Source organism: Saccopteryx bilineata, chromosome 7 (genome assembly GCF_036850765.1).
Source record: "Saccopteryx bilineata isolate mSacBil1 chromosome 7, mSacBil1_pri_phased_curated, whole genome shotgun sequence".
In the NCBI taxonomy this organism is placed as follows: Eukaryota; Metazoa; Chordata; class Mammalia; order Chiroptera; family Emballonuridae; genus Saccopteryx; species Saccopteryx bilineata.
Genome location: NC_089496.1, coordinates 58,882,773 through 58,901,250, shown reverse-complemented (window position 1 = coordinate 58,901,250; position 18,478 = coordinate 58,882,773). Strand labels below are relative to the sequence as shown.

At 61.0% G+C, this 18,478-nt stretch overlaps 1 protein-coding gene across 5 annotated transcripts in view; it reads left to right on the top strand.

The window, feature by feature from the left end:
* APBA2 (amyloid beta precursor protein binding family A member 2) overlaps window positions 1-18,478 on the top strand; it is a 66,517-nt gene continuing 48,039 nt past the window's right edge. For 2 of the 5 annotated variants that reach the window (XM_066238508.1, XM_066238503.1), the window contains exons 1-2: window positions 317-377; window positions 9,515-9,624. The gene's annotated coding sequence lies outside the window, so the exon portion shown is untranslated. Of the gene's footprint in view, window positions 86-312; window positions 378-9,514; window positions 9,625-18,478 lie in introns of those variants that run through there. The other 3 variants (XM_066238504.1, XM_066238505.1, XM_066238506.1) reach the window with 3 other exon arrangements.

Below are 18,478 nucleotides of genomic sequence, written 5' to 3'. Positions count from 1 at the left end.
CGGAGGACCAGACCCTCGGGTTCCCGAGCAGGCAGGTCCAGGGCGCGCCCGGGTCCCCCAGACCAGCCCCGCAGGATCAGCCCAGGTGCGCCCGCCCCGGCGACGGTCCCGGTCCCGGTCCCGGCGCCGGCTCGGGGGGAGGGGCCGGGCGCGACTGCATCTTTGTCTCCCTTGTCCGCGCCGCGCACAGCCCGCGGGCGTGCCCGGAGCCCGCGTCCCGGCGGGGGGCCGCGGAGAAGGCGGCCCTGCGTGCGGCGCGCCGCGTCCGGGGCGCGCCCGCCGCCATCCAGCTTCCGGGGCTCGGCGGCAGCGCCGTGTGCGGCGGGGCGCGAGCTCACAAAGGGCTGGGGCGTGGCGGCCTCGCGGACCCGGGCCAGGTAAGCGGGGCCCGGCCGCAGCCGGGGCGCAGGCCGGCGAGGGGCCCGGTGCGGGGAGCGGTGGCCGCGACCCCAGCGCTGCGCCCGGACCCGGCGGGGCTGCGGATGGCCAGGCGCCCGGTGGGGTGCGGTGGGGGGGAGGTGCGGACTGGCGCCCCCTGGACCGGCGGGGCCGGGTCGCGCGCATCCCAGGCGGGGGCTCCGCGGCGAGGGGTGCCCCGCGCGGACGAGGGGCACTGGCCGGCGGGGGCTGTCCGCTCGGGTTTCGTGGGGAAGCGGACCCCAGTGCGGCCGGTGGCGTTGCTGGGCGCTGGCACCAAGTCTCCGTTCCGGGCGACAACTCCCGACTTTGGGGGCGGCTGGAGGTTCCCGGCCCCCCCACCCCGGGAAGCCGAGCTCGAATCTTCGCCCCCTCCCGTTCCCCCTCTCTAATGAGGCCCAGCCGGGGAAACTCTTCTATTAAAAATTCCGCACACCTGGTCCCCTGGGCCTGGCGCGTGGGGCCGGGCGCAGCGGGATCCTGCCCCACCGGCTGGCCTCTTCCCTCGGCTGCCGGCACTTGGGGCGCTGATGGTCCACATCCCCGTGGAGCCCCCGCGCCCCGAGCTGGGCTTCGCGAGGGCGGGCGGCGGGCCTGCGTGCCAAGGCTAGGGACGAACTTGCCCGGGGGTTCCGGCGGATTCCCGCGGGTGACCGCCCTGCCTGAGCCTCCCGGACATCGCAGGCTGCGGTGGACCCGGCCAGTCCTAACTTAGTACCTACTCGCGGACCGAAGACTTCATTTTTCCAGATCTATTCAGGTGCGGCCTTTCAGGGGCCGGACTCACATCTATGGTAGCGCCTTCTCATCTACAGACCGTGAAGCACCCAACACTGGGACTCGCATTCCGCGGTTTGGGCCTGTGGGCTGAGCGGCCTTTGGCCTCTTTAGCCTCTGGCCTCCCTTCCTGGGATTTCTCCTCTGCTTTTCTCTTTGAGAAAGAACAGTTATTTTAGGAATAATGACCTGAACGCTTTGAGGGTGCAAGGGAACCAACTTTTCCCGAGTCCCATATTGGAGGTGCCTGCAGGTTCTCAGAGCCTGTGGGTGGGCCGGTGCTCAGGCCTCAGGTGAGTGGTCCCCTGGCGAGGTGGTGGGGGGCTTCTCCTCCTTTCCTGGGCAGTCCACCAGGCAGAGGAGGAGGTCTGGAGTCTAGTCCAGAGCCACCAGCACACCTGCGCTGTGCCTTCATTCCTGGGCGGCTCTCTTAGCTGCCGCCCTCCCCCCCCCCAGCCTGGGCTGGGGAAGGTCTCCCTGGGTGGAGAGTGACACAGACCTGTCCCCGGCATCGGCATACAAGTTGGAGCTTGCTGGGGACAGACTCCCTGGTGGGCAGACCCTTGGGAGTGGCCCCCAGAGCTGGGCTAGGAATGAGTGGGAGTACCAGCGATGGGGCACCCTGCATCCACTGTGGGAGCTGGTCTCTCCAGATCTCTGGGCGGTTATTCCAGAGCATGGCCGTGCACCTCTCCACTGACTGACTGTCCACCTCCAGGGTCCCGGGCTTCCATGCCCGGGAGAGGTGTGGGCAGAACCACACAGGTGTGTGCATGAGGGGCAGGGTGGATGCTGGCAGGAGGCCCAAGTAGGTGACAGTGGACGCTTCCCTCTCTACTCTGCTGACTCTCTCAGACACCTGTCCTGCCACGGGGCCCTTTCACCTGTTTGCAGAACTGTCCCTTGGGTATTTCCAACCCTCTTAAAAAATATATTAGCTTTGCAGGAATAATTGGTGGGGATGGATTGTGAAACATAGGCCCATAAATAATCCCGTTTGCCAGCTGAGCTAAGCTGCGCTGGATAAAAATAAAGAGACACTAGTCACACCCCTGGAAGCCGAGAGGGAACCTTCCTGGTCACAGCTGCGGGGCTCGGAGGGAAAACATGCCGGCTGGACAGGGAGGTCAGCGTCAGGCCGGGCTCTGCTTGACCTGGGCAGCTGTGAGGCCTGTCCTGGGGTGGGGGGTCAGAGGGGGCAGAGCCTGGGTGCACCCCCTCCCCAGCTTGCACCCCCTCCCCAGCCTGCACCCCCTCCTCCTGTCCTTGGTTTTGTACGCCGGACCAATGACTTGGCAGGTGAGGGCACCCCAGTGTGAAAACAGGGAAACCTAGATTGTCAGGGCGAGTCCGAGGGGCTTTGAGCACATCAGCGGCCGCCCTCCAGGGTCTTCCAGCACGAGTGGCAGGAGCCAGCACACCTTGCCTTGCAGGCTGGACGTAGGGGTGCGGAGAGAGTGGGTGAGAGCCTGGTGGCGGGCACGGCCACGGCCTTGCTGGGCGGCGGGAGGGGACTGGCGAGGGAGTGAGACAGCCAGTGCAGTCCAGCAGTCGGTCCCCACGCGGGTCACGTTTGTGACGGCTGCTCACTGGAAGGTGGCCCCGGTGCCCTGCTGGTGGTGGTTGGGCTGTGTGCCTGTGGGGAGGATTTCTGGCTGCCTCCCCCTCCCCGCGCCCCCACCCACCACCTAGGCTGGGTCCAGCTGGTGTCTCGGAGCAGCTGGTGGCTCAGGCTGAGTCAGCGTGGTGGGCGCGTTCTTCCCGCTCTGCTCCTCTCCTCCACGCTGTCTCTGCCTTCCCGGTCCCACGGGGGGGGGGGGGGGAGGACGGGGACACCCAGGTCACACCGCTCGCAGGGCTGAGACTCCCTGTGGGCTCGAGCGCCCTACGTGTTGGGAGGGGGCGCTGTTGCTGTGGGAATTAGGATCTCTGCGCAGGCTGGGGGTTCCCCAGGAGGGGCTGCAGGGTCGCCCCAGGCCAGGTCTGCTGTCCTGTGCTCCAGCCATCTGTCCATGGCTCTCTGGTGCCTCCACGCCCACAGTCTTTAACCAGGTCTTCTCAGTTCCCTCTCTGGTTCCCCTTCGGGGTGCCCCTGGGCTGTTCAGGCTCCATGCAGATGGGCTCGCTGCCCAGCCTTGCCCTGCACCATCCCCGCCCTACCCCCACCGGCCATCTTGGCCCCGGAGACCTCACCTCCATCCTGGACAATCCCAGCTGACGACGGGCTCTTTCCCTCTTATCCCCCAGCCCTCAGATTTGCCACACTCATGCTCACCTCAGGGCCTTTGCACCTGCTGTTTCCACACTCTGTGGCCTGTGCCTGGTCCGGCAGTCCACCTGGCTCCCCATCACTTGCTTTGGTTCTCTGTGTACGTGCCGGCCTCCTGTCCCACCTGCGTCCACTGGCCTCGCTGCTTATTAGCCCTGATTTGTGTTTCTTCTTGGTATCTAACAAGCCCTGTGTTATTTGCCTGTAAGCCTTGTTTGTTGTTGGCTGTCTCCTCCCGCGCCACTTCTGTATCCCTGGTGGCCAGACCGTGCCTGGCACCTTGTGGACCCTTGGCTCTGCTTGTCGGGTGAACGGAGGAATGAAGCCCCGGGAATGAGTGGTTCTTCTGAGCCTGGTGCACTGCTGTGAGGTTCCCCGACACCCAGGGCTGGAACGGAGCTGTGTCCCCTCATGGAACCCCCCCCCCCCGAGGACCCAGCGTCCAGTGGGTAGGCAAGAAAGAGCCGCGCAATTGTGTGGCCAAGGTCATTCATCATGTAGACCAGAGGCGGCCTGGCCGGGCAAGGATTCCAGCCCTGACGAGTGGGCATTCTGATTCCTTACAGAAATTCCCTCTGGGATTTTCAGTTGTTTGGACGGTGGACAGTCGGGCTGTCCCTGGGGTCAGACCCAGACCGGCATCGTCCACGGTGGGGCACGAGGCGCCCCTTTCTGTGCTCAGGCTCCCTTCCTCGTCCATCTGGGTGTTTCTAAACTCGTCTCGTGCCTTCTGTCGGACCCGGCTTAGCCTGGCCGTCCCTGTTGCCAGCCTTCCCCTCCGGAGCCTCCCTGCCTGGCTGCCGGCAGGGCTCTGTCCTTGGCCCTGGGCAGGCAGGGTGGTTTCGGTTTGGGGGGAGAGGAAGGTGGGGACTGGTCAAGGGAAGAGGTGGCACTGAGAGCTCGGTGCAAACCTGGCAGGCTGGTCGGCCCTGGTCCTCAGCGAGCCCCCTGCTGATGGGCCCTGGTCCTCAGCGAGCCCCCTGCTGATGGGCCCTGGTCCTCAGGCGAGCCCCCTGCTGATGGGCCCTGGTCCTCAGGCGAGCCCCCTGCTGATGGGCCCTGGTCCTCAGGCGAGCCCCCTGCTGGTTGACCCTGGTCCTCAGCGAGCCCCCTGCTGATGGGCCCTGGTCCTCGGCGAGCCGCCTGCTGATGGGCCCTGGTCCTCAGGCGAGCCCCCTGCTGATGGGCCCTGGTCCTCAGGCGAGCCCCCTGCTGGTCGGCCCTGGTCCTCAGGCGAGCCCCCTGCTGGTTGACCCTGGTCCTCAGCGAGCCCCCTGCTGATGGGCCCTGGTCCTCGGCGAGCCCCCTGCTGGTCGGCCCTGGTCCTCGGCGAGCCGCCTGCTGATGGGCCCTGGTCCTCGGCGAGCCCCCTGCTGGTCGGCCCTGGTCCTCGGCGAGCCGCCTGCTGATGGGCCCTGGTCCTCGGCGAGCCGCCTGCTGATGGGCCCTGGTCCTCGGCGAGCCGCCTGCTGGTCGGCCCTGGTCCTCAGGCGAGCCCCCTACTGATGGGCCCTGGTCCTCGGCGAGCCGCCTGCTGATGGGCCCTGGTCCTCGGCGAGCCCCCTGCTGGTCGGCCCTGGTCCTCAGGCGAGCCCCCTGCTGGTCGGCCCTGGTCCTCGGGCGAGCCGCCTGCTGATGGGCCCTGGTCCTCAGCGAGCCGCCTGCTTGGAGAACCTCTCCCAGTGTCTGCCCTCACAGGTTGTGCGTTTTGCCACGGTCCTTCTCAGTCACAAGCAAAGCGCAGTGTCCCACGGGCCGGCGGGAACGGGGCGTCCTCCATGGGCACCCCGCGGCCCTCCTGTCTCCTGGGAGTCGGACCGCTCAGGTTTGCCGGTTTCAGCCACAACCTGGTCAGAGGATGGAGCATCTAAACTTGGGTTGCCAACATTGTTGTCAGGGGCTGTTCTGTGGTTGAAGGATCAAAATTAAGAAAGAAAAGACGCACAGTCAGGATCCCCTGCGCCTCTCGACTGTGAAAATACCTGCGTCTTGTGGTTCTGAGCATCAGGAGGCCCAGCGTTCCAGGAAGGTTCGGGGCCGCAGAACCAACCGGAACTAAGTGCACCTGGCCGTGGCCGCCACTGCTGTGCACTGGGGTTCCCTTTCTCCCTGGCCTCGACGCGGAACCCAGGGACCAGCAGCTGAGACTCGTCCCAGAGCACCGAGCCTGCAGGCACTCCAGGGAAGGGCTGGGGGCCCAGTCGCGCTGGACAGCGTGCAAGGCCCACGCTGACTCTCTCCCCCGACCCCAGTAGGAGGACCCCACGGAGGCCCTGCTGGCAGTGGATTTGCTTAGGAACTGGGCGGGCGTGGTGACGACTTGGGACCACTCTTGGGAGTCGTCCAGGGATTGTTTCCAGCGTGTGCCTGGGGACTCGGTCAGCGGCTGACCAGTGGACGTGGGTGCTGGGGGGCAGTTGAAGAGTAATTGACAGGTGCTGGGTGACCGGGGGGCCCTTCGTGGGGACAGCAAGGGGACGTGGGAGCTTGCCACCCGGGAGCACATCTGACGTGGGGCCTCTAAGGCGGTCTCTTTTTTGCACCTGGAACTGACACAGACCCTTCGCACTTTCTGTCCCTCGAGTCACCTGTGCAATGATGTGCGAGGCTTTCAAGGGCTCAGGGGCGTGTCCTGAGCAGTATTAGCAGAGTCAGTGCGTAGCAGAGGTCCCCAAACTTTTTACACAGGGGCCAGTTCACTGTCCCTCAGACCGTTGGAGGGCCGCCACATACAGTGCTCCTCTCACTGACCACCCATGAAAGAGGTGCCCCTTCCGGGAGTGCGGCGGGGGGCCGGATAAATGGCCTCAGGGGGCCACATGCGGCCCGCGGGGGCCGTAGTTTGGGGACGCCTGGCGTAGAGAGTCTTGGCATTTAGGATTTTCAGCTGGGACGTGTGCTTCTGTCTGTGTGTACATACCCCAGCTCCACGTACGGATCGTTCTGAACTGCGCTCTGCGTTGTTAATGTAATTAAACGTGTAGTGTGTGGTTTTCCCAGTCAGTTTGATGATCAGCGCCTTGGAAAAATCCATTGTTTCAAAAACAGGACGCCTGTTAACTGAGCGAGTGTGTGAGGATGGGTTTCCGGGGGTCCCTCCTTCAGCGAGCGAGTGCGATGTCCGCATCACGTGTGGTTGATGTCTCTCAGTCTTTCTTCTGTGCTCTGACATCTGTCCCCGTTAGCCAGCACAGGCAGCAGCTGTCCCAGGTGGGGCAGAGTGGCACGGGGCCCTGTGGATGGGGTGCTGGGGCCACCAGATCCTGTGTGGGGGCCAGGTCTCGGGAGCAGGAAGCAGGAAGCAGGATGGCTGTCCCCAGGCCCTGGCCTCCCTGTGACGGCCCAGGAGGGGGTGGCCAGGCGGGGTTCGGTGGGGGCTGCTGCCATGGCCCCGTGGGAAGGCACACATGCCGCGCTGGTGCGGCCAGGGCTCCGGGACACCGGTCAGTGTTCCTGACCCCGCTCACGCCGGGGAGGACGTAAACAGGAGAATGGCAGGGAGCTAGCTGCGTGTTTTCAGTCTGAGAACCAAAAACGAAAACTAGCCTCTCTTTTGTCGGAACAGGAAATAGCCCTGGTGTGGGCGTCTCGCTGGAACAGGCTGTTCTGCAGGCCTGCCTGGCATCCTCCCCCGTGGCTGCCCCCCGGTGCTGACCCCTCAGAACACAGAGCCTGGGCCCCCTGCGCCCCCTGGGCCCCCTCTGCCTGCAGGCCCTTGCAGCTGGGGCTCTGAGGGGCCATGGGAGCTGGGTTTCCAGGTCTCGCTGAAGGGGCGTTGGCTCACGCCCAGCCCGTGCCCGGCACGTGGGAGGGTTAACGAGAGGAGAGATGGTCTCAAACTCGGTGTGGGTCTGGTGGGGGGCTGCAGCGGGGGCCCCCAGATCCTGATTGAAGCGGCCACTCGGCCTCCCTGGACATCTCCCTCCACAGGTGTCCTGGGGGCGTTCCTCCGGTCGCCGTCCGGCACTGCTGCAGGTTGGGACGCCCCCCAGAACAGCGTGGATGGGGCGGGTTATGGGCTCAGGGTGGGACAAGGGGTGCAGTGTCCCTGGGTGGGCAGAATGTAGCACCTGAGCAGGGACGCTGAGGAGGTCAGCGGTCACCAGGGGCGACAATCACCACCGTCTCCTTTCAGACAATTTCTGTTAGCAGGCCCTCCTGCCTCCCCACCCCGCCCCGCCCCATCCCACCCCACCCCGCCCTGCTCTGAGTTATTGAAGTGAATGCTTCATTGATGTAGGACCCTAACCAGGCATGTGCACACACCCCAGACTGAATGTTTGTGACCCTCGGATTCATGTCCAAGGGGTGGTGCAGTTATTGAAGTGACTGCGTCATTGATGTAGGACCCTAACCAGGCGTGTGCACACACCCCAGACTGAATGTTTGTGACTCTCAGATTCATGTCCAAGGGGCGGTGCAGTTATTGAAGTGACTGCGTCATTGATGTAGGACCCTAACCAGGCATGTGCACACACCCCAGACTGAATGTTTGTGACCCTCAGATTCATGTCCAAGGGCCGATGCAGCTGACCCTGAACAGTGCAGGTTCCGGGGCCAAGGGTGCTAGCTCACCCTGCTCCCTCCCAGGCAGAGGGCAGACTCACTCACTCCCTCACTCACTCACTCCACCAGTGCCTGTCGAGTGTTCCTGCTCCCTCCCAGGCAGAGGGCAGACTCATTCACTCACTCACTCACTCACTCCACCAGTGCCTGTCGAGTGTCCCTGCTCCCTCCCAGGCAGAGGGCAGACTCACTCCCTCACTCACTCACTCCACCAGTGCCTGTCGAGTGTCCCTGCTCCCTCCCAGGCAGAGGGCAGACTCACTCCCTCACTCACTCACTCCACCAGTGCCTGTCGAGTGTCCCTGCTCCCTCCCAGGCAGAGGGCAGACTCACTCACTCACTCACTCACTCACTCCACCAGTGCCTGTCGAGTGTTGACCAGAAATCCTGGCCCTTGTTGAGCTGACGTTGCAGGGAGGGAAGCAGACAGTAACCGAGATAAATTAAAAATGCGTCCCGTGTTTGGTGGTGGCCAGTGCCCCAGGAAAGCATCAGCAGAGGGGGGTGCCAGGAAAGACATGAGTGGAGTCACAGTTCTAAGTGGGGTGCTCAGGGAGAAGCGGAGGGTGGGAGCCCTGTGGATAGCTTGAGGAGTGGCCCATGCAAAGGCCCTGGGGTGACACCTGTCTGCTGGGTGGGAGGAAGAGCCAGGAGGGCAGAGGGACAGCAGGAGAGGTCAGCGGGGGGGAGGTGGATGCCAGATGGTAACGTGATGGAGAAACAGGGATGAGAGGGGCCAGGACCCTGAACCCCAGTATCTCAGTGCTCCCATCATCCTTTGAGGCAAGGAGACCCTTGAGGCATGGGTGGGTTCCTTCATCTTCCTAAGTGGCGCGGTAGGCTGGGAGTCTCTGTGGGCCGTGTACAGACCGCCCAGGTGATGTGGTTCTGCAGGCTGTGGGCTGCGACTGGCTCCCCCACATGTCACTTGTCCCCAGGGTGGCTCTCCCTGTGCACGTGTGCGTGGTCACCATTTCTTTGTGAAGGATTTGTTCACTGTTTTGTAGCATCCCCCCCACCATGGGTAACCCACAGATGCTAAGAGGAGTAACCTCAATAGCAGACACCCAGCCCTGTGTCTCCTGTAGCATTCTGCTACTTTGGAAAAACAAGTTGGCAACAAACCTTGAGAAGGTGTGTTGTTTCCCCGCAGGAAGCCGGAGACATCAAAGCCGCCTGTTTCCCGCATCTTGCTCCAGAAGGGTCTGGGAGCCCTGTCACCGTGCCGGGGCCCCCTATCCCCGGTCACCTGTGCTCACCAGCCTTCGGGAATAAGTGGGGGCCTCCCTCGGGGCGGGGGGAGGGACACGGAGGGAGGCAGCTCGGGATTCTGAGGCCGCTCACTGTGTCTGGCCGCTCTGCGGAGTCCGGTGCCGGTTCTGAGCTGCTGGCGTGGGAGCTGTCAGCCCCGTCTAGGGCGGCACCGTTCCCCTGTCCGTAAGTGGGCACCCCACTGATGCCCCTTGTCTTCCTCTTTCCTGCCAGTCTCCGGGAGGAAGGTGTCAGCGTGGCTGAACCCCGTGTGGGCCAGCCCACCGCCCGGCCCGGACTGCCCTGTGGAAGGCGCAGGGTCCCCTGGCGCCCGGAGACTTGGGGTGAGTAGGGCTGGGGCGCCACTGCCACGCTGTGGCTTGTGGACCGTTCCTGTGTGCGTCGTGGCTCCAGGCTGCGTGCTGAGGGGGCTGGGAGACGTGTGTGTGTGTGTGTGTGTGTGTGTGTGTGTGTGTTCTGTTGCCCCAGCGTCCTGCGTGCTGAGGGGGCTGGGAGACGGGTGTGTGTGTGTGTGTGTGTGTGTGTTCTGGGAGACGGGTGTGTGTGTGTGTGTGTGTGTGTGTGTGCTGTTGCCCCAGCGTCCTGCGTGCTGAGGGGGCTGGGAGACGGGTGTGTGTGTGTGTGTGTGTGTGTGTGTGTTCTGGGAGACGGGTGTGTGTGTGTGTGTGTGTGTGTGTGTGTGTGTTCTGGGAGATGGGTGTGTGTGTGTGTGTGTGTGTTCTGTTGCCCCAGCGTCCTGCGTGCTGAGGGGGCTGGGAGACAGGTGTGTGTGTGTGTGTGTGTGTGTGTGTGTGTTCTGGGAGACGGGTGTGTGTGTGTGTGTGTGTGTGTGTTCTGGGAGATGGGGGTGTGTGTGTGTGTGTGTGTTCTGTTGCCCCAGCGTCCTGCGTGCTGAGGGGGCTGGGAGACTGGTGTGTGTGTGTGTGTGTGTGTGTGTGTTCTGGGAGATGGGTGTGTGTGTGTGTGTTCTGTTGCCCCAGCGTCCTGCGTGCTGAGGGGGCTGGGAGACGGGTGTGTGTGTGTGTGTGTGTGTGTGTGTGTGTGTGTGTGTTCTGGGAGATGGGTGTGTGTGTGTGTGTGTGTGTTCTGTTGCCCCAGCGTCCTGCGTGCTGAGGGGGCTGGGAGACGGGGGTGTGTGTGTGTGTGTGTGTGTGTTCTGGGAGATGGGTGTGTGTGTGTGTGTGTGTGTGTGTGTTCTGTTGCCCCAGCGTCATCCTCAAAAGCCAGAACGCAGTGACTCTGATTTTTATTTTTTCTCACTGTGTTCTGTTTTTACAAATCGGCTTTTCTTTGGGGCAGAAAGATGGGAACGTCTGGGAGAGACAACTGTGCTGTGGACGTGCGTTTCCTGTGATGCGGTCCGGCGAGGGTCCCTTTTCCAATTCTGTTGATTTACAATCTGGTGTCTGCTCTGTTTCTCCTGCACGCTTGAGGTCCCAATTGCTCTTGACCTCATTTCATTTCTTGAAGCAGAAGGTGAGGTGACTGAGTTTAGACCTTTCTTCTTTCCCCTTAGACACATTTACTGCCATAAATTTCTCTCTAGGCACCGTTTTTGCTACATTTTGACCAGCGATGTTTTCATTCTCATTTAGTTTAAAAATATATACACACACACACACACACACACACACACACCCCTTCACTTGATATCTTCTTGCCGATACAGGTGTTATTTAGAATCGCATTGTTTGATTTGCAGATGTTTAGGTGTTGCACCTAATCTGCCTGTTAATTGATTTTTAGCATCACCCCATTCTGGGCTTGTAGTTTTATTTTTAAACGGCTGTTCTGGTGTTCTTTACGGCCCCCAAGGGGGTCTACCTTGGTGCTGTGGTCTGAGTGTTTGTGTCCAAACAAACCAGCCCCCAGTCCAATTCATACTGAAATCCTGGTGGTTTCAGAAAGGGCTAGGTTGAGTCCTCATGATAGGATCAGTGTCCTTACCAACGTCCGGAGTAGCTTCCCTCGTGCCCGCTCCATGGGGCACAGGAGAAGTCCGAGACCCGTCAGGAGGGGACTAGGTTGAGTCCTCATGATAGGATCAGTGTCCTTACCAACGTCCGGAGTAGCTTCCCTCGTGCCCGCTACGTGGGGCACAGGAGAAGTCCGAGACCCATCAGGAGGGGACTAAGGTGAGTCCTCATGATAGGATCAGTGTCCTTACCAACGTCCCGGAGTAGCTTCCCTCGTGCCCGCTCCATGGGGCACAGGAGAAGTCCGAGACCCATCAGGAGGGGACTAAGGTGAGTCCTCATGATAGGATCAGTGTCCTTACCAACGTCCCGGAGTAGCTTCCCTCGTGCCCGCTCCATGGGGCACAGGAGAAGTCCGAGACCCATCAGGAGGGGACTAGGTTGAGTCCTCATGATGAGATCAGTGTCCTTACCAACGTCCGGAGTAGCTTCCCTCGTGCCCGCTCCATGGGGCACAGGAGAAGTCCGAGACCCGTCAGGAGGGGACTAGGTTGAGTCCTCATGATGAGATCAGTGTCCTTACCAACGTCCGGAGTAGCTTCCCTCGTGCCCGCTACATGGGGCACAAGGAGAAGCCCGAGACCCCCTGGCCTGATTGCGTTGGCACCTTGACCTTGGATCTGCAGCCTCTAGAACTGTGAGAAACCCGTGTGTGTGGTTCACAAGCCACCAGACTTCTGTGGGCTTTGGCTGTGGCGGCCCCCAGGGACAAGGACACTTGGTGAGCTGAGTGTCCCATCCACGTGGGGGAGAATGTGGGCATTGCTCTTGTTAGCTGGGATTCTCTCCAGACATCAGTTGGGCCCCCAGCTGATGGTGTTATTCACATGAACTGTCCTTGCTGGTTTCCTGCCTGCCTGCCTGCATGGACGGGCTGTTGAAGCCTCTGGTCACAGCAGTGCCTTTGTGTGTCTCCTCTCTCACTTCTGTCATCAGTGTCTGCCTTACGTGTTTTGATGCCTAGTCGTTTGGGATTGTGATCTCTGATCGGAGGCCTGAGTTGAATGATCTCATGATCTAAACGCCCCCTTTTTTTCCACGATCATTTTCCTTGTTCTGAGTCAGCTTTGTCTGAAGTTAGTATTGGTACTGCAACATTTTTTTAATTGATTGGAATTAGGGTGTATCCACCCCTTTACTTCCAATCTCTCAGGGTCTTTATATGTAAAATGGCTTTCTGTGGACAGAATACAGTTGGGTCTCGTAGCTTTACGCACTGTGGTGACCTTTATTTTTTCATTGGTGTATTTAGACCGTTCCTATTTAAAACGATACTTTCAGCCGTTTTAGATACTTGGAGTTGACAGCAGGGAGTTCCAGGAATAAACAGCTCATAAGTTTTAAATTTTGCGCTGTTCTGAGTAATCCCGTGGCGAAATCCAGTGCCGTCCGCTCTGTCCCACTGGGGACGTGACTCGTCCTTCTATCCAGTTTATTGGCGCTGTCCCCCTGAACCTGCCTCGGGGGCTACTGGTTCCTCTGCCCAAGTGAACACTCAGGGACGTCCTGGAGATTTTCTGTTGTTCTAAAGGCAGTAAGTTGTTCCCTGGTGACTGTCAGTCCCAGAAAGAGTCTCATTTGAGTGATAAAAACGAGCTGTCGTAGGCTCTCCGGGGCATCTCCCACCAGCCTGGAGCCTGACCTGTCTTGGGGGCTGGTGGTGGAGGACTGTGTGTGACCTCTCGTCTCGTGTGTGACCTCTCCTCTCGTGTGTGACCTCTCCTCTCGTGTGTGACCTCTCCTCTCGTGTGTGACCTCTCGTCTCGGGCCTCGGTCCCTGCTGGCCAGGGCTGGCCCCGGGCGTGGAGTGTCTGGGCAGAGGCCGGCCTCATCCCTCAGGGCTTGCTGCTCTCAGGTCCAGCAGACGATGGATTCTGGGTTATCTTTCCCGAGATGCGTCTGTGAGCGTCTCACACGTGCTCCTCTGGGCACCTGCTGCTCACCTCCAAGACCCGAGGAAGTGCCCGTCCCTCAAGTTGTGTGTCCCGCCCCAGGCCCCTTAGGGAGCCCTCCTGGCCACACTCCACAGCCCCGGGCAGCAGGCAGCTCCCGCTAGGCAGCTCCTCTCTCTCCCTCATGGGGATGAGCTGGCCACGGCCTCCAGCCTGTGAATTCTCATGAGACCCGGCACAACCCCTCCCCCCGGGGACGCAGGGCTGCTGTCCGAGGGGTATGGAACCCCTGCTCCAGAGGTGGAGACAGACCCACCCTTCCCCCCAATGGGCACAGCCCTCCAAAGAGAGCTCTTCTCCCACGTTCCTGGTCTACGTGGGCCAGGACACTGGGGAAGCGGAGGGTAGGCGGGTGGTGTCCGTCAGCGGAGGACATGGGTGTGCGTGCTGCCTCTGCCGGCCCTGGGGGGCAGCTGGGCAGGTCACACTAAACATCTGCCCCCCAGCTGGTGGCCTTCGTGAGGGACAGCCCACGTGGGTCATTCTGGAGCTCCTGGCTTTTATTTATTTATTTTATTTTATTTTTCCGAAGTGAGAAGTGGGGAGGCAGAGAGACAGACTCCCGCATGCGCCCGACTGGGACCCACCCAGCACACCCACCAGGGGCCGATGCTCTGCCCATCTGGGGCGTCGCTCTGTTGCGACCAGAGCCATTCTAGCACCTGAGGCAGAGGCCACAGAGCCATCCCCAGTGCCCGGGCCATCTTTGCTCCAATGGAGCCTTGGCTGCAGGAGGGGAAGAGAGAGACAGAGAGGAAGGAGAGGGGGAGGGGTGGAGAAGCAGATGGACGCTTCTCCTGTGTGCCCTGGCTGGGAATCAAACCCAGGACTTCCACACGCCAGGCCGACGCTCTACCACTGAGCTGACTGGCCAGGGCCTTAGCTCCTGGACTTTTAAGGAGACCCAGGAATGGGTGGGGACAGCAAACAGAAGGCCCCTGTGAGCGAGAGAGACTGTCACGCCTCTGTCCAGGAGAGCAGGGCTGATGGCGGGGGACCCTGTGTCCTTGTCCCCTGGCCGAGCGCTGGTGCAGGAGGCCCATGCCTTGGCCACACTTTGCTCAGGGCAGCACTGCCCCTTCAGGGGTCGGCCAGAAATGCTCTCGTTTTGCAAAGCTGGGGAGGTGGTGACCGTGTCCAGGACATGCGGAGGGTGCTCCAGACGTTTCTCTCTCTGTGAGGTGCACGGTGGTGGCTGCAGGCACAGGGTGGCCTTCCAGGGTCACGTGGGTCACTTGGGATGCTGCCGTCTGCATCTGGGGTGCAGACAGGAGGCCTTTCTGTTTATTCAATCAGCAGTAATTTAAAATCGCGATCTCAGTCTTCACTGTGTGAACTTGGGGTCCCCTCACGGCTCTGGACATACTTCTCAGTCTTCACTGTGGGAACTTGGGGATCCCCTCACGGCTCTGGACATACTTCTCAGTCTTCACTGTGTGAACTTGGGGATCCCCTCACGGCTCTGGACATACTTCTCAGTCTTCACTGTGGGAACTTGGGGTCCCCCTCACGGCTCTGGACATACTTCTCAGTCTTCACTGTGGGAACTTGGGGATCCCCTCACGGCTCTGGACATACTTCTCAGTCTTCACTGTGTGAACTTGGGGATCCCCTCACGGCTCTGGACATACTTCTCAGTCTTCACTGTGGGAACTTGGGGTCCCCCTCACGGCTCTGGACATACTTCTCAGTCTTCACTGTGGGAACTTGGGGATCCCCTCACGGCTCTGGACATACTTCTCAGTCTTCACTGTGTGAACTTGGGGTCCCCCTCACGGCTCTGGACATACTTCTCAGTCTTCACTGTGGGAACTTGGGGATCCCCTCACGGCTCTGGACATACTTCTCAGTCTTCACTGTGTGAACTTGGGGATCCCCTCACGGCTCTGGACATACTTCTCAGTCTTCACTGTGGGAACTTGGGGTCCCCTCACGGCTCTGGACATACTTCTCAGTCTTCACTGTGGGAACTTGGGGATCCCCTCACGGCTCTGGACATACTTCTCAGTCTTCACTGTGTGAACTTGGGGACCCCCCTCACGGCTCTGGACATACTTCTCAGTCTTCACTGTGTGAACTTGGGGACCCCCCTCACGGCTCTGGACATACTTCTCAGTCTTCACTGTGTGAACTTGGGGTCCCCCTCACGGCTCTGGACATACTTCTCAGTCTTCACTGTGTGAACTTGGGGTCCCCCTCACGGCTCTGGACATACTTCTCAGTCTTCACTGTGTGAACTTGGGGACCCCCTCACGGCTCTGGACATACTTCTCAGTCTTCACTGTGTGAACTTGGGGTCCCCCTCACGGCTCTGGACATACTTCTCAGTCTTCACTGTGGGAACTTGGGGTCCCCCTCACGGCTCTGGACATACTTCTCAGTCTTCACTGTGGGAACTTGGGGTCCCCCTCACGGCTCTGGACATACTTCTCAGTCTTCACTGTGTGAACTTGGGGATCCCCTCACGGCTCTGGACATACTTCTCAGTCTTCACTGTGGGAACTTGGGGATCCCCTCACGGCTCTGGACATACTTCTCAGTCTTCACTGTGTGAACTTGGGGTCCCCCTCACGGCTCTGGACATACTTCTCAGTCTTCACTGTGTGAACTTGGGGGTCCCCCTCACGGCTCTGGACATACTTCTCAGTCTTCACTGTGTGAACTTGGGGTCCCCCTCACGGCTCTGGATACTTCTCAGTCTTCACTGTGTGAACTTGGGGATCCCCTCACGGCTCTGGACATACTTCTCAGTCTTCACTGTGGGAACTTGGGGTCCCCTCACGGCTCTGGACATACTTCTCAGTCTTCACTGTGTGAACTTGGGGTCCCCCTCACGGCTCTGGACATACTTCTCAGTCTTCACTGTGGGAACTTGGGGACCCCCCTCACGGCTCTGGACATACTTCTCAGTCTTCACTGTGTGAACTTGGGGTCCCCCTCACGGCTCTGGACATACTTCTCAGTCTTCACTGTGGGAACTTGGGGATCCCCTCACGGCTCTGGACATACTTCTCAGTCTTCACTGTGGGAACTTGGGGATCCCCTCACGGCTCTGGACATACTTCTCAGTCTTCACTGTGTGAACTTGGGGATCCCCTCACGGCTCTGGACATACTTCTCAGTCTTCACTGTGGGAACTTGGGGGTCCCCTCACGGCTCTGGACATACTTCTCAGTCTTCACTGTGTGAACTTGGGGGTCCCCTCACGGCTCTGGACATACTTCTCAGTCTTCACTGTGTGAACTTGGGGATCCCCTCACGGCTCTGGATACTTCTCAGTCTTCACTGTGGGAACTTGGGGGTCCCCTCACGGCTCTGGACATACTTCTCAGTCTTCACTGTGGGAACTTGGGGGTCCCCCTCACGGCTCTGGACATACTTGCAGAGTCATCCTCTGGGAAGGTGTTCCGGACGCATGGACGTCCCCGTGGGGGTGGGTCCCCCGGGGTGACCCTCAGCCCTGTGGAGGGCGGAGAGGGCGTCCCGGACAGCAGGCGCAGGCGAAGCCTCTGTGAACGTCTTCCTCCCACATCGGGCGCGGCCTGATCTGGTGACCGGCGTGTGGAGGGAGGAGAGTGGCTGAACTGGGGGGGTGATGTAGGCGGGTTCAGCGGGCCTGCTGGAGGTTCGTGCCGCACACGGAGCTTCAGAGGCTCCTGGACTTTTTCTGCGCCCTCCCAGTGGGCCTGGTGGGCCTGCATCTGGTCCGGGCGCCAGGACCGGGTAGTACAGGCTCTGTTTCCAGAGTGTGTGGGCCCGGTGGGGGGCTGGCCCATTGCAGGGGGTTTCACATCGGAGGGCAACCCCCAGGGCCTCCCCTGCTCACACACAGGACGCCAGGCCTGCCCACCCACCCCTTGGAGATCCGGGCCTTGACCAGTGTACACTGAGCCTGCTGGCCCAGGGGCAGTGCCCCAAGGGGCCTTGAGGCCTCCCAGGTGTCGTGCTGGGTGAGCAGCACTGGCCCCTCCCCGCCTCCCTCCTGCAGAGCCCCTGAGCTGGCGCAGCTGGGGGGTGGAGGGGAGCCCCTCATCCCCGCCCCCGTGGGACCTGCTGGCTGCTGCTTGTGTCTTCCGAGCACCGAGGCTGTGACTCACAGTGGTGGCGCCCCCAGATGCTTATCTGTGGCCCGTCCTGGGGCATCAGACACCAGCATCCTGACATCCCACTCAGAACACTGCCACTCAGGACACACGGGTGTCTCTGGCTCCTCTGATCCCGGCCCCGTGGCTTGTCTCAGGCTCTCGTGATTAATTTCAGTGACCGTGCCATTGTGGCTTCGTTTAATCAGCCCAGGAGGGACACTGGCTCAAAGGGTTTTACTGCAGCCGCCCACCTGCTCCACCTAGAGAAATGCACCTTCCGTGAGACAGTTTCCTCTGGGTGATTAACGGGGTCTGAGACGCTGTTCTCACAGCCATTGATGCAACGATAGCTAGCAAGGAACACAGGAACAAAGAGGGCACCTCCACCCGTGGGCGTGTGGCAGCGACTTGAATGGGGAGGGGTGTCCACCGAGGCATCACCCGGGTGCCCGGGGGCGTGCAGCTCTCGTAATGCTCAGGGCTGGCTTTCGCGTGGTTCCCCAGGGGCGTGGCTGTGGTCTTGGGCGGGACCCGGTCCCATCCACTGGGTGTGCTGTCCCCACGCTGGGAGGGAGCCCTGTTCAGTCAGACATACGTTCTCTTCACCAGACCCACCACGTTTCCCAAGACAGAGTCCCTGCTGTCAACAAGGTGACCGCAGAGGAGCTCAGAGGGCATGTTGGGAGCCTGGGGGGCCACCTCTGTGGCGTGGTGTCTTTGTCGGAATGGCAGGTGTCACTGCTTCTCCGGACGGCACCTCTCCACCTCCTCAAAGTCAGAGCCCGTGTGACTTGCTTTGGCCAATGAGAGGCAAGCAGATGTGACCGTTAGGAGAAGCTTTGAGAGTACCCACCTTCCTCGTGTGTCTTCTTCCTGGTGGTCACGTGACGAGAAGGCAGGGCCACGGTATCGAGTGGCCGACCTTGGCCCTTGGAGGGGGAGCCGGGCCCACAGGAGACTCTGAGTGAGCAAGACGGGAACTGTGCCCAAACCGCAGCTCCGTGAGTTAGTACCCACCTGTCCCGCAGCACGGACCCGCCTCCCTGGCCGACCCAGGAGGAATCTGAGGGTTGCTCGGGTCTACACCAGGCAAAGCTGCATTATAAGAAAGATGCAGATTGGGGGGGGTGACCCCACAAGCCCCTTCCTGTCTTGAAGTAGCAG